At 38.5% G+C, this 14,742-nt stretch overlaps 1 protein-coding gene across 9 annotated transcripts in view; it reads right to left on the bottom strand.

Annotated features, from left to right (window-relative positions):
• The window catches only part of TBL1XR1 (TBL1X/Y related 1), a 178,086-nt gene that overhangs the window by 56,805 nt on the left and 106,539 nt on the right, over positions 1-14,742 (bottom strand). The gene's annotated exons all lie outside the window — the stretch shown is intronic.

The raw sequence follows: 14,742 nt of genomic DNA, 5'->3' as shown, positions 1-14,742 counted from the left end.
CATCTGTTTTATTTTTTAATTTTTTAATGTTTGTTTATTTTTGAGAGGGAGAGAGACAGAGCATGAGTGGGGGAGGAGCAGAGAGAGAGGGAGACAGAATCTGAAGCAGGCTCCTCCAGGCTCTGAGCTGTCAGCACAGAGCCCAACATGGGGCTTGAACTCACAGACCATGAGATCATGATGTGAGTCGAAGTCAGACACTCAACACTCAACTGAGCCACTCAGGTGCCCCTAATTACACATCTTTGTAAGGCCAGATGTTTTTTCATAGATTTCAACTCCGAGAACATACCTCACCATGAGAATGCAGAAGGATGTTTGAGAACCCAGCTATATTGTAGTAAGCCAGAGACGAACAGAAATTTGCAAAGAAGTAAATCACCGTCCTTCTTCTCATGAAAAATTTTTGGAAATTCGGAAAGTACACATTTTTCATAAAATACCATTTGTGTTCACATGTTATAGATGGGTTTATATTAAAATGCATTGGTAACATAAAACTTCACAATTTTAATTTCTGGTGCAGCAAATATTGCTAGTATAAAAACTGATTCCTTCTTGGCAATATTTGTGCTAATCTTTTTGGCAATCATTTGGGGAAAAAGACCTCTTAAGCCATGACTATGTTCAGACTGTACCAGGATATAAATCTTGTTTTCTGTTATGTTCATGTTGAAATACACATAGGTACCCAGCAAATTTACACCTAATAAACAAAAAAGTTACCTAAGAAGTCATAAAAACCCTCATGCAAAAGCACTACTTTGGATAAAACATATGGAAATGTACTAAATAAAACATGTAAGAGTAATAATTACACATTTTCTGAGACTACACCTCTGTAAACGGACTTTGGTCCAGATACAATCACTTGATTCAGTAATTTTATTTAAATTTAGTCTCTCCATCATTCATTCAACAAATACTTACTGAGTGCTAATACATGTTTGGCATTGTTCTAGGCCCTGAACACTGTAATAAAATAGAAATCCATTAACATAAAGCATGATATTATGAAAAACAGGCTCCACGGCCAAGCTGCAGATTGCATCCCATTTCCTACCAAATTCTAAACAGCTGAGGAAAGGTGTGGTAGCAGCAGTACTACCACAACACATTTCCTTCTCAGGGTGGATTCTCACAGGCCTGCATGTCTGTTCAGACCCATCACTTGTGTCCAGTGGTGAGGTTCCAGAATGCTGCAATCCCTTTCCCACCAACTAAAACATGAAGTTGGTCAAACATGAAGGTGGTCTCATTTTGTAACCGTTATATCCCAAAGAGAATACATTCAAGACTATAAGTAATGGCAGCCTCCTCTACCATATACATGGAAACAAATAATGTAAAACTTTGTCAGTACAGAATCAATCCAATCATAGACTCTATTAGCTAGACAAGAAATAAAGAGAGATGGCTAGCTGAGCAACAAATTTGAAAATTCTTTATGGTCAGATTTCCAGGATACCTGGTACAATTTCCGTGCCTGCCCCTGCACTCTGAGGACACAAAAGAAAAAAGCAGAGGGAATGTAGAGAATAAAGGAAATCTAGGGAGTACAAGCCCATCTGTGACTTGTAATGGCAAGTAAATAGTCCACACTCTCTTTGCTACTTGTAACTGTATCAATAGTTGCTGTGAATACATTAAAATAAATCCAAAACATAAGATAATAGGGCTTCTCTTCTTTTTGACATTCTTGTATACGTCCCATTGTCACCCTTTTGCCAGGTAGGGAAACCCAGGCCTAGGCAGAATTGCTGTGTAAATACAGCTGCCCTAAAATCTCCTATCATTCTTTTCCCCGGACTAAGCACAACAATACTTAACACTATTCTACGAATGAAACTCTCTGCCTTGACAACTTTTTCCATCTTCCTCCGAACCCCACCTCTGACCCCTACACTCCCAAACCAACTGAGCCCTTTGCTCTCCTCAAACAGTATTTATTTATAAGCTAGGTTTTCTACATTAACTCCTCAACCCTCACCACCAACAAATATTTCATCACTTAAAGCCAGGTAGATGAAAAGCTTAACAAACTGACAGAACAAAATGTTAATAAATAACAACTGCTTAGTGTTCTGCTTTCTAAGGAATTTATATACAACAAAGGCACAAGTATATCTCCTTAACTCAAGTTTCTCATATTTGAGTAATATCAAGTGCCTTCGAAAATTTTAAAAAATCAGTTCCAAGGTGTTTGATGTCTGATGTAAACTACAGTATTGAAATAAACACAAATAGCTTTACTTTGCTACAAAGTGGCCATATGGATGATCTGAATATAATCACATGTCTAGCCAGGTTGGCAAGAACAGAGAAGAACAAAATATAATAATTTTTTAAGAATCATAATAAGCCAAGGCACAAATGAGCTTAGCAGGGGATAGAGAGCTAGGGGGAATATATTACCCACAGGCTGATAAAAGCTAAATGAACACAAAACTGTATGTGTAGGGAGGGGTGGGAAAATACTTAAGCTAGAAGGTTCACCCAGTGGTTCTTCAAAATGTGTTGCACACTAAATCACCTGGGGAGCTTTGAAAAATCCTGATGTCCATGTTACTTACATCCCACACTAATTACACCAGAATTTCCAGAGGTCAGAGCCAGATGTCAGCATTTTTTTTAAAGATTCTTCAGGTAAATACAATGCACAGCAAAGTTTGGGAACCTCCTGTTTATCCAACAGAAAGCATTCTGATAACCTGCAAAATGTGTTAAGAGAAAGAGCTCTTCAGATCACTAAATACTTTTCAAAATCCTTATGACCTCCATATCGGTTTCTTGCCATAACAATGTACCACAAACCAGGTGGGTTAAAACAGAAAAGTATGGTCTCCATTCTGGAGGCTACAAGCCTGAAATCAACCTAGTGGCAGGGCCACACTCCCACCAAAGCCTCAGTGGGGAGAATCCTTCCTTGTCTCCTGAAGCTTCTGGTACCTCTAGGTGTTCCCTGGTTTGCAGCAACATAACACCAGTCTCTGCTTCCATCCCCACATGGCAGTCCTCCTTCTGTGCCTGTGGCTTCACATGGCGTTCTCCACTGTGTGTGTCTGTGTCCAAATTTCCTTCTTATGAGGACACCAGTCACACTGGAATAGGGTCTACCTAATGACCTTATATTAACTTAATCACATCTACAACCATCTTATCTCCAAATACGGTCACAGTCACAGATACCAGGGGTTACAATCTCAACATATCTTTTGGGGAACATAATTCAATCCATAATACCTAACTCTTAAGACTCTCCCACTAATCAAATATAAAACTTAGTGTTACATGGTTTAATACAGAATTCCAGCTTAGAACCAACTGAAGTATGCTGCACCTTTTCAGAGCCTAAAAGGACATCAGATTTGAAGGTACTCTAAAGAGAGGATCTATCTTCTGGTATCCCCTCAGCAGCTAGACTACTCCATTATTAAACAGTAAAGGTTATAATAAATAAATAAATAAACTACCCTTGAGCTAGTTTCTTCTTGCCCTGGCTGCCAAACTTCTATTCCAAGATGCTCTTTTAGCAAAGTCCAAAATTCTTCAGTCTAGCAATAAAGTTCCTTCCAATATAGCAACCTACAGTTCTACCTTATATTCCTTCCCACACGCTTACAAACCTGACTGTACTGTGAAACTGTGTCACTGGATTAGCTTCCGATATTGCAATTCACAAGAGAAAATAGATACATATATACACATATACATACATATACATATATATGTACGTATATATACATATATGTACACACACACACACATAGTCATTCAAATGACCAAATGTAGATTTCTCATATATATTTGATCTTAGTCCTAGGTTCCTGACTCACAGTTCCCCAAACCCTTGAAACTTCACACATGTTGAGAGTGACAAAGGTGTCTTCTGTTATGTTGATGAGGTGACTTTGGGAGCACACCTAAGGATGGGGTGCCAGCCAACTAACCTTGTGATTAGAGGGCTGGGACTTTTCAGTTCCATACTTGCCCAATTCTGGGGAAAGGAGAGGGCCTGGAGCCTCAATCAATCACCAAGAATTTAATCATGCCTGTGTAATGAAGCCTCCATAAAAACCCAAAAGGATAGAGTTCAGAGAGCTTCCAGGTTGGTGAACACGTGGAGATTGGGGGGGGGGGGGGGGGGGAAGCTGGCCCACCTGGAGAGGACAAGGAAGATCTGGCCTTTCCCCACTTGTTGCCCTTATGCATCTCTTTCTTCTGGCTGTTCCTGAGTTATAACCTTTCATAATAAACCAGTGATCTAGTATGTAAAATGTGTTGAGTTTCAGAAGCTGCCCTAGCAAATTAACTGAACCCAAAGAGGAAGCCAGCAGATTTACAGTCAGCTGGTCAGAAGCACAGGTAACAACCCAGGCTTGCAACTGGCATCCGAAGAAGATGGGGGAAATCTTGCTAGGACTGAACCCTTAACCTGTGGAATCTGATACTACTACCTCTGGTAGACAGTAGCAAAACCAAATTCTCAGATACCCTACTGGTATCTGAAAATTGTTAGCTGGTGGGGGAAGGGAGGAGAGGAACCCCACCCCATGTTAAAATGGAGTCTCAGGACATCAACAAAAGAGCCTGCCATTAATAAAGAACCACAAACTAGGTGATTTACAACAAAAATTTATTGCCTCATAGTTCTGGAAGTCGGAGGTCCAAAATCAAGGTGCTGGCAGGGCCATGCTCCTGAAGGTGCTAAGAAAGGATCTGTACCAGGACTTCCTCCTAGCTTCTTTGGCTTATGGATGTGTTACTCTAGCCACCTCACCATGTCTCCCACTAAGGCTCTTAGACATACAGGAGTAGAGCCTACCCTAATGATCTCATTTTAACTTAATTACCTCTATAAAGACCCTATTTCCAAATGAATTTATATTCTGAGTTACCAGAAGTTTGGACTTCAGCATTATGAATTTTGGAGGACACAATTCAACCTGTAACAGTCATTAAGCTGAGAAAGACCAAGATTAATAAATACACATGCCATCATTTTAACCCTCCAAAAGCACAGATGGCAGGTAGATTAGGGTTAACGAAAGCCTCTTCTCCCCGGACCTTATCAATTATCTCCCTAGCATACTCCTTCAGATAGATAATCCATTTATTTCTAGACAATTCCTTTAAAACAGAATTTAGGGGTGCCTGGGTGGCTCAGTCAGTTAAGCGTCCAACTCGATTTCAGCTCAGGTCATGATCTCAGGGTTCATGAGTTCAAGCCCCATATTGGACTCTGTGCTGACATGCGGAGCCTGCTTGGGATTCTCTCTCTCCCTCTCTCTCTGCCCCTCCCCTGTTAGCTCGCTCTCTCTCTCTCTGTCAAAACTAAAACATTTAAAAAAAAAAAAACAACAGAATTCAAAACAATACTAATTATGGGGACTATGATGGCATAGTCCATACAGGGATCGACTTAAGTGACTATGTGGCCAAGTGTATTGCTGTTAAGAATTCAAATCACTCTTTTCTTCCCGCAATTGAGTTATTCATCCCTAGTCCAAAAATCTGGACCTTGGCCATGTGACATGCTTTGGCCAATGGAAACTGAGTAGATGTGACACATAGCACATCCAATCAATCACAATTTTAGAGGTATTATAAGTGTCTGCAAGCTCTATTGCCACAAAAACGAGCATGTCCTACATACCAGCCTGCTCTGAGAGCCTGGATCCCCAAATAAGAAGACCAAGAAGAGGGGCACCTGGGTAGCTCAGTCGGTTGGGCATCCTGACTTCGGCTCATGTCATGATCTCATTGTTTGTGGGTTCAAGCCCCTCTTTGGCTCTGTGCTGACAGCTCAGAACCTGGAGCCTGCTTCAGATTCTGAGTCTCCCTCGCTCTCTGCCCCTCCCCCACTCATGCTCTGTCTCCATCTCTCAAAAATGAATAAACGTTAAAAAAAATAAAAATAAAAAAAAGACCAAGAACAGAGGCACAGCCAACCAATATTATCTACATTTAAGATATACAGAAAAAAATGTTTTTAAGTTTATTTATCTTGAGAGGAGACAGCATGCAAGCAGTGAAGGGGCAGAAGGAGAGGGGAAGAAGGGGGAAAGAATCAGAAGCTGGCTCCACACTGTCAGCTCGGAGCCTGATGCTGGGCTCAAACACAGAAACCGTGAGATCATGACCCGAGCTGAAATCAAGGGTCAGATGCTTAACTGACTAAGTCACACAAGCATCCTGAACATAAATACTTTTTAAAACTAGTGAAATTATTTGTTGTCATAAAGATAAGTAATACACTTTAGAGCAATATTTTGACTGCATATACCCCTAGAGACAAAAAAGAATCACAAAGAAACTTTAAACTGTTCTCAGTAGTCTTCAAACCAAAATTTTCATAAAGAAAAAAGATATACAAATAGAGAAGCAGTAAAAACTGTTTTGTCTTCTCTTCATGATATAGTATTGTGCTCAAGTTGGCTACCCCTGGAGGATATACAGCAACATGCTAGGGAGAAAAAGTGAGAAGGTAAATGCATCACATTATCCAAGAACACAATTTTTCTTGATGGCAAATAAGTTTGACCATTTTACTTTTATTACAAAACTCATATTTGATAGAACTGAATACAACTAATTTTTTTTAATTTTTACTGTTAAAAATTTTAATTTTTTTTTATTATTTTTAAAAGAGAGAGAGAGAAAGGGAGGGAGAGAGAGAGAGAGAGAGAGAGAGGAGACAAGAGCTCAAGCAGGGGAGGGGCAGAGAGAGAGGAAGACACAGAATCCGAAGCAGGCTCCAGGCTCTGAGCTGTCAGCACAGAGCCTGACATGGGGCTTGAACCTGCAAGCCATGAGATCATTACCTAAGCCGAAGTTGGACGCTTGTGTATTAACCAACTGAGCCACCCGGGTGCCCCTAAAATTATTTTAATGTTTATAATACACAGATATTTTTTCAGTAAAATTCACAATACAAGCTTTAAAAACCTATACTCTTACATATGAATTAAAATATAACTAGGAACTCAAAATTTGTTTTACTCTTACTAAAATACGTTTGCTAGTTCTAAAAAAGCCATTAACGACAACCTCGAACTAAAAAGCACTCTATACTTTGATTACAGTCCCTAAATAAACACTGTCCACTACAAGGACTCAGAACCCCCTATAGGAATGGCCAATTTCAAGGCTAAAGCAGGAAGCCTGGGACATCCTGTCATGCAAGAAAACAAGGAGACCAAAGACCACTGGCATCATAGCAAAAGGAGACAACCAGTGAATTAAACCACCTCAAAAATAGATTATAAAAGTTAAATATAAAATCCACATCAATGGTCACCTTGAGACCTTACTGGAGTGCCACCAAGTAATTACTCTAAAAACTGATAACTAAAACATTCAGGCACATACTCTGTCTTTCTTGTGACAGATCTATTTCAGAATATGCCAATACTTGACTAGGAACAGTCCTTCACAGAATTCCAGCCGAATCAATGCAAAAACAATGATATAATTGGAAAATAATCATTTTCTATCCCTAAGAAAATGATGAATCTAAACAACAATACTGAACAGTGCTAAGCCCATGAGGGAAAAGTCTGATGTGCAAATTGGGTGGATTAGGCTAACAACAACTGAACCAACTAATCAATATCAGCATCACTGAAAGTGAGACAACCAGATGGTTTTTGCCTCACGTGGTGTGATGCGAATGGAAGGAAAAAGAAGATATCATGATCAAAGAATTAAAAGTGAATTTAATAAGGTCTCTAGCTACTACTTTAAAGAAATACAGGATAACAGTGAAATATATTAGCACTACCACAAGGATACAGAGCCAAATTCAGAATATAGGAAATTCAACAAGACAAATGAATTGCTTTCCTCTACCAATAAGCGGAAGAGACTTAAATTTAGCAAACCAAAAGCAATTATGTAGACCATATTTGGATTCTGACTAAAACTAACCATCTGAAAGGTCATTTGGGAGATAAAAGAAAAAATTAATTCTCTTTACCTCTTCCAGTTTCTCATAAGGCTTGTATTTTTTCTGGACCACTGTAATACATGAAGCCTAACCTTTTCCCTATATTAATGGAAAGGGCAGGGGAAACTAACAACGAGGGCAGTGAGTACAGAGACAATACAATGGCTGTTACTGCATACTCAACATGTATCCTAGTAGTCTTCTAATCCTTACTTTGTTTAAAGATTAAGATCCTCATTTGAAAATATTATGTGGGTTTGACTCTGTTCTGGAAAGTAACTCCAAAGAAGATGACTCTCTAGTAGTTCATCTAGACATAATTCAAGGGTTTTCATCAGAAATATTTACCATCAAACTGCTGATCAATTTAGTGTTTCTCAAGTATAGGTACTAAATGGCTTCCTTCCTTCAATATAATGCAAATGTATATATACTAGGTGCTCAAATAAGTAGTTTTAAAGAAACAAAACTCTAAGGCAAAACAATGAGAGTGAAAGAATGCTTTTCTTCTCCTTTGCTCTCAACTTCACCTCCTTCTTGGAGAAGGAAAGGCATTTAAAGAGAAAAGAGGAAACTGAATACATCCATAGACATCAACTTCAGAATCAGTTTGACTTACTCCAAAAATAGTAAGAAATTAGTAGTGGGGGGCCTGGGTGGCTGAGTCAGTTAAGTGTTTGATTCTTAATTTCAGCTCAGGTCATGATCTCACAATTCTCGGGATCAGGCGCCGCATTGGGCTCTGCACTGACAACGCGGAGCCTGCTTGGGATTTTCTCTGCCCCTCCACCACTCTCTTTCAAAAAACATTTTTTTAAAAAACATGAAAAAAAAAATAGAAAGCATATTGTGCTGAAACTGAAGACTGCCAGAAGTAAAAGAACGTTCCTTTTTTCCCGTTATGTGATAGAAATGGGTTCACCTTTTTTTTTGTTGCTGCTTTTATTGGTGGTAAAGGAAAGTTTCAAGGAAATACTTACCAACAAGCAAAAAGTAGTCAGAGGCAACAACAAATGAAAGCATTCATTTCAAAATTAATGTTTTTGTTTATATAGAACACTACTCTAAAGAAATACTGGATCGTACAATATGTGGTACAGGTTAAGATTTTTCAAACACTGGTGACTCAACAAATATTCTAGGAATGACAACTTATGTTCATTAAAAAAAAATGCAAGCTACATGAATGTGGATACTTGATCCTTGTTATTCATTATGGTTGTGCCTGGAATACAGCCCGATTCACAAAAGGCACTCAATTATTATTTGTTGAAAACAGTGAATAAAGCTCTTTCTTTCTTCTAGTCAACAGTGTTTTAGAAGACCAGAAAGATCTTCTTCAATGACTAAGATTCATTGTTCCTTCTCATCCATTCCCAGTTTGAGCTCCATTACCTCCACCAATTCAGTAACTTGTATCTCCATTTCTTTTTGGCCAAACACTGAATATGAAGAAAGAAAAAGGCCCGCCACACTCATTTCCAGCCCACCAGTGGTTCTTGCTTAATATGGTGTATCAAATTCACCTGTGGCAGCTCTTTCAAAGTAATGTCATAAACTTCATGACAACCCTGAAAAGTCTTAAGTTTTAGCAAATCAGAGGTACATCCCAGGCATGTATATTTTAACACATTTCTCAGTCATGCCAACCATGACTTGTACGTCATGCACATACTTCAAAAACTTCTCTACCTTTACATCCCATAACTGTAACACACACACAAACACAAATACACACACCCTCTCTTTTACTATAAACTCCTTAAATCTGTGATCTACTCACTAACTGAACAGATTTTCATGGTCATCTCAAATTACTCATACTTCTCAGCATCCTTCAATCCATCATCATACCTCCTGGATCACATATATTTTTTCTCCATTTTGATGCAAATATCCTGATCTGACATTTCAACAACAAATGCTATTATAATCCTGACATTAAGCTCAAGTAGTCTTGCCAATTCCCACTCAAGCCCTATCACTTATCTAAACTCCAAACCATAATGGTATCTAACATCATTTTGCCCCTCTGAGCCATTTGGCAATCGTTTTATTAGGTTTTGAATTTCCTTATCAATTTTTCCATCATGGATTTTAAAGAATTTTAAACTTCCCTCAAAGACCCCATCTCACCAAAAACCCCTCACATCTTAGGTGACTTCAGTAAAACTTATGAGTGCCTCCTCAACTTTTTACTTTGTTCAAAACCTTTATTACTTGCACTTTCTGAAGTAGCAAAAAAAAAAAAAAAAAAAAAAGATACAAAAGAGAAAAATTTTATCATAGAATCTGTTGGGTCTTCTATGATACCCTATCATATCATTAGCAACATTACTAGACATTTTTTTTTAACATTTATTAATTTATTTTGAGAGAGAAAGCACGAGTGTGCATGTAAGAGGTGGTGAGGAAGGGAGGTGGGGAGGAGAGAGAGAGAAAGAGAGTGAGAGAGGAAGGGAGGAAGAGAGAATACCAAGCAGGCTCTGTGCTGAACTGGATGCTTAACCAACTCAGGCACCCAGGCGTCCCTACTAGCCTTTGCTTACGGAGTTTTAATACAGTAGCTTTTCCCTGCTCCAATAATAAGCACCTATAAAAACAGGTAAGAAAAATAAATATCCCAAGACCAAATAAAACTATTTTAAATTTTACTGAATTTATACAACTAAACATAGTATTCTATTGAAAGACACAAAGGTCTGAGCAAAGGAAAAGGATGGAGTGTAGACATCTGTGTTGCCACAAGTGACTATTCCTCTGAAAGGAAATAAAAGTGGGCACGCGTGTTTTACAATAGATAAAACATGAACTCCAGGCAGATATAATACTTATATATTTTAATTTTTTTTTAATTTCTTTTGAGAGTGCACGCATACATGCACACGAGCAAGCTAGGGAGGGCAGAGAGAAAGAGAGAGAGAGAGAGAGAGAGAGAGAGAGAGAGAGAGAGCGCGCGCGTGTGCACCAAAGAGAGGATCCCAGGCAGGCTCCATGCTGTCAGCATGAAGCCCGATGACAGGGCTCCATCTCACAAACTGTGACATCATGACCTGAGCCGAAACCAAGAGTCAGACGCTCAACCGACCAAGGCACCCAGGCGTCCCCGTACTTAGATATTTTAAATAAATGTGTGTATGCATGCACTTACACATACATACCTCTTAACAAAACAATGAGGCTACATAACCAATCTAGAGAGAATAAAATCTTTTTAACCAAAACTGGAATCTCAAAAACTATACAAGAAAAACAGCTATATCTGAGTACATAAAGATTTACTAGTTATCAAGGAAACACATATCAAAGTAACAAGGAGTAAAATTACACTCGCTAAAATTGGTAGATATTTAAAAGATCTAGTTGCCTATTTCAGACAGTAATGTCGGGAAAGGTTTTTCACCTATACTGCAAGTGGAAATGAGAAGAAGCCTTTTGGAAAACAATCATCAACCTCTATTACAAGTAAAAGTAGCAGGAACTGTAAGAATTTGACTTTTTTTGTTGTTGTTTTTAAAATGGTCAGTCATTAAGTTCAACAAATACATGTACCTTACAACCTAGAGAAATAAGGAGATTTTTTAATGTTTATTTATTGGGGGGTGGGGGGGGGCGCTCAGATAGAGAGGGAGACAGAGGCTGTGAAGCAGGCTCCACGCGGACAATAGAGAGCCTGATGTGGGGCTTGAACCACAAACTGCGCAATCACAACCTGAGCCGAAGTCAGATACTTAACCGCCACCCAGATGCCTCATAACCTAGAGAAATAAAGCATAAGTTCCTAAGGATATTTATTTTAGGAACATTGTGGCGAAAGAAGAAAAACAAATAAAGTAAACGTCCATTAAAAAGGGGTACCAAAATAAGACTGATACATTAATAATATTCACGGACTATACAGTCATGAAAAATAATTAACTGATGGAAGAACAAAAGGAAAGAGTATACTCTTTGGCACAAAATGTAAATAACATTTACACGTTTAAATATAATGTATAAAAGAAGAAAAATATTTTTGTTATTGTTAAAGTTTACTTTTGACCTTTTCAACTTAAAACACTTTGCTACGAATAACCTCCAAATGCAATGGGTTTTCATGCTCCTTGATCTCCACTCCTGGCCATTTTTCAGCATTTAAGAATAAAATGAGAACAGTCTTTGAACTTCCAATAGTTGGCTTCCTGACTCTGCCCTCTCCCCTCTCTCGCTGATTCTTCTTTCTGCCCTAACATGTGTACAGTGGACTTTTTAGCCTTCTGGTCTTCAGTCTACTCTCCCAGCTAAGGATCTCAGCCACTCTAAAGACTTAGAAAGCTACCAACTTCTCCTATTATGTGCCACTCCACATATCCAGATCTTTCCCACTCAAGCATTCTAATTCCGGCTGACTAATGCACAAATCTATTTATATGCCTTTCAGAATCTCATTAATTCAGTATCACCCAAGGCAATTTATATCCTTTTCTCCAAGATTTGTTTCTCCTCTTGCTCATAACTATCACTGATTCTACCATTCACTGCACTTTAAACCTTAGTATGAGGGGTGTGTGGGTGGCTCGGTTGGTTGAGCATGCAACTCTTGATTTTGGCTCAGGTAATGATCCCAAGGTCGTGGGATCGACCCACATGTCAGGCTTTACACTGAGCATGGAGCCTGCTTAAGATTTTCTTTCTCCCGCTGTCCCCCTCCGTAACTCATTCTCTCTAAAATAAACAAACTTTAGTATCATGTTGGATATAACTTCCTATCTCTGCTTTTACCTGCAATCTTAGAGATTCTATCTTCTATTACCTGTACAGCACCATGTTCAGCCAAGCCTTTCTTCTTACAGTACTTGTCATCTGTATTACAACAGCCTCAGAGTCTCCTAGGTCTCTTCCTATTATCTTCTGATACCAAGGCATCAAACATAACTGATTATATCATATATATTTACTGCTACCTAGTAACTTCCACATCTTACTCTAAACTGATTAGCCAGCCATTTAAGTTTCTCATTCGATGATTTCAAAGTACCTACCCAGCCATACAATATCTTTTTTGAACGTACTTTACCCATAAGGTGCATATATTCAGGTGTATCATTTAAAACCCTTGCATTTTTAGTTCTTTGTTCCAACTACACGTGCTGAAATTCTTCTATTCTACAAATGTCATCTCCTTATGAAAGCCTGTTCAAATACCAACATCATAGTTGTGTTGTTTTTTGTTTTGTTTTGACTCTTGTGAAAACCTGGCAGTAGTATAAGATTACTAGACTAGAAATCAGAATGTTGATGCCTTCTTTCAAATGCTATTGCTTTTGACATTCGGACATTAAATCAAACCCCTGAGCCTGTTTCTTGTTCTGTAAAATACAAATAAAATTAACCTACATACCTCACAGGTAGGTAAGAATGTATGGAAAACCAATTATAATTTAAGTGCTAATGCTGTCATTATATTACGTTTTGTTACACATATTTGTTTCCTCGACCACAAATTATAAATATTTATTTTTTTAAAGTTTATTGGTTCATTTTGAGAGAGAAAGGGATTAAGTGCTACCAGGGTTGGGAGAGAGAAAGAAAGGGAGAGAATTAGAAGCAGGTTCCACACTGTTAGCACAGAGCCCAATGTGGGGCTTGAACTCATGAACTATGTGAACATGACCTGTGCTGAAATCAAGAGTCAGATGTTTAACTGACTTAAGACAGACAGGCACCCCTAGAAATTATAAATATTTAAAAGACAGTCTATACTTCATATCTAGCACCTAACACATAGTAGCTATTCAAATGTATTTTTTAAAAATACTTCATGTCGGGGCGCCTGGGTGGCGCAGTTGGTTAAGCGTCCGACTTCAGCCAGGTCACGATCTCGCGGTCCGTGAGTTCGAGCCCCGCGTCGGGCTCTGGGCTGATGGCTCGGAGCCTGGAGCCTGTTTCCGATTCTGTGTCTCCCTCTCTCTCTGCCCCTCCCCCGTTCATGCTTTGTCTCTCTCTGTCCCAAAAATAAATAAAAAACATTGAAAAAAAAAAAAATACTTCATGTCATAAAATACAGCTCTCCCACTCCAGCATAAGAAATATAATCCACACACAATTTATATATAATTATACACTGATTAAACAAAAAATCCACAACCCTTCTCCCCACAGATACGTTTTCAGGAAAACTACTGTCACATGACATTTCTAGACCTCTGATGTAGTTCACCTGAAATCCAATTAGTTATCTGGCTGGTGGACAGGGGTCCTTTAAAATGGCTGATAAATAACTAGTCAAAGAATGCCAAAACCTTTAAAATATATATGTTAAGTGCTGTAAAGTATCCGTGTGACTGTGTTGTGGTATCCTGTCCATTCCAACAAATTTAACCAGCATTCATAGATGAGCATTAGTGCTTTAGTTTGCCCGAAAATTGTAAAGGTTGATATCATGGTTATTCCAGTGACATAAGACAACAGATTAAAAAAAATAAATATACAAGAGAAACAGGTTAATTTTCATTAAGCTGAAAGATTTTGGTTTTTTCCTCCTCTTTCACAAAAGCAAAATTAATGTTGGCCAATGTTCATAAAAATTCAAAATAATATGGAAAGTGGAGTAGAAACAGCACTTTGGTCCTACAGAAACCTGTAAATCATAAACTTACTATGAGAACTTGAAAGTCCTTGAGGTACCCGTGAAAGCCATGTTATCTTAAACCAGAAAACAAGAAAGCTACCAAAGTAGTAAAGTCTTGTCTAAAGGACACAAGAAATCAACTTGAACAAGCACTCACTAGCCAAAAATGGGTCAATCTGAGTAT

The sequence above is a fragment of the Panthera uncia genome, chromosome C2, assembly GCF_023721935.1.
Source record: "Panthera uncia isolate 11264 chromosome C2, Puncia_PCG_1.0, whole genome shotgun sequence".
NCBI lineage: Eukaryota > Metazoa > Chordata > Mammalia > Carnivora > Felidae > Panthera > Panthera uncia.
The sequence above is the reverse complement of the archived record's forward strand: the minus strand, read 5'-3'. Positions and strand labels throughout refer to the sequence as shown.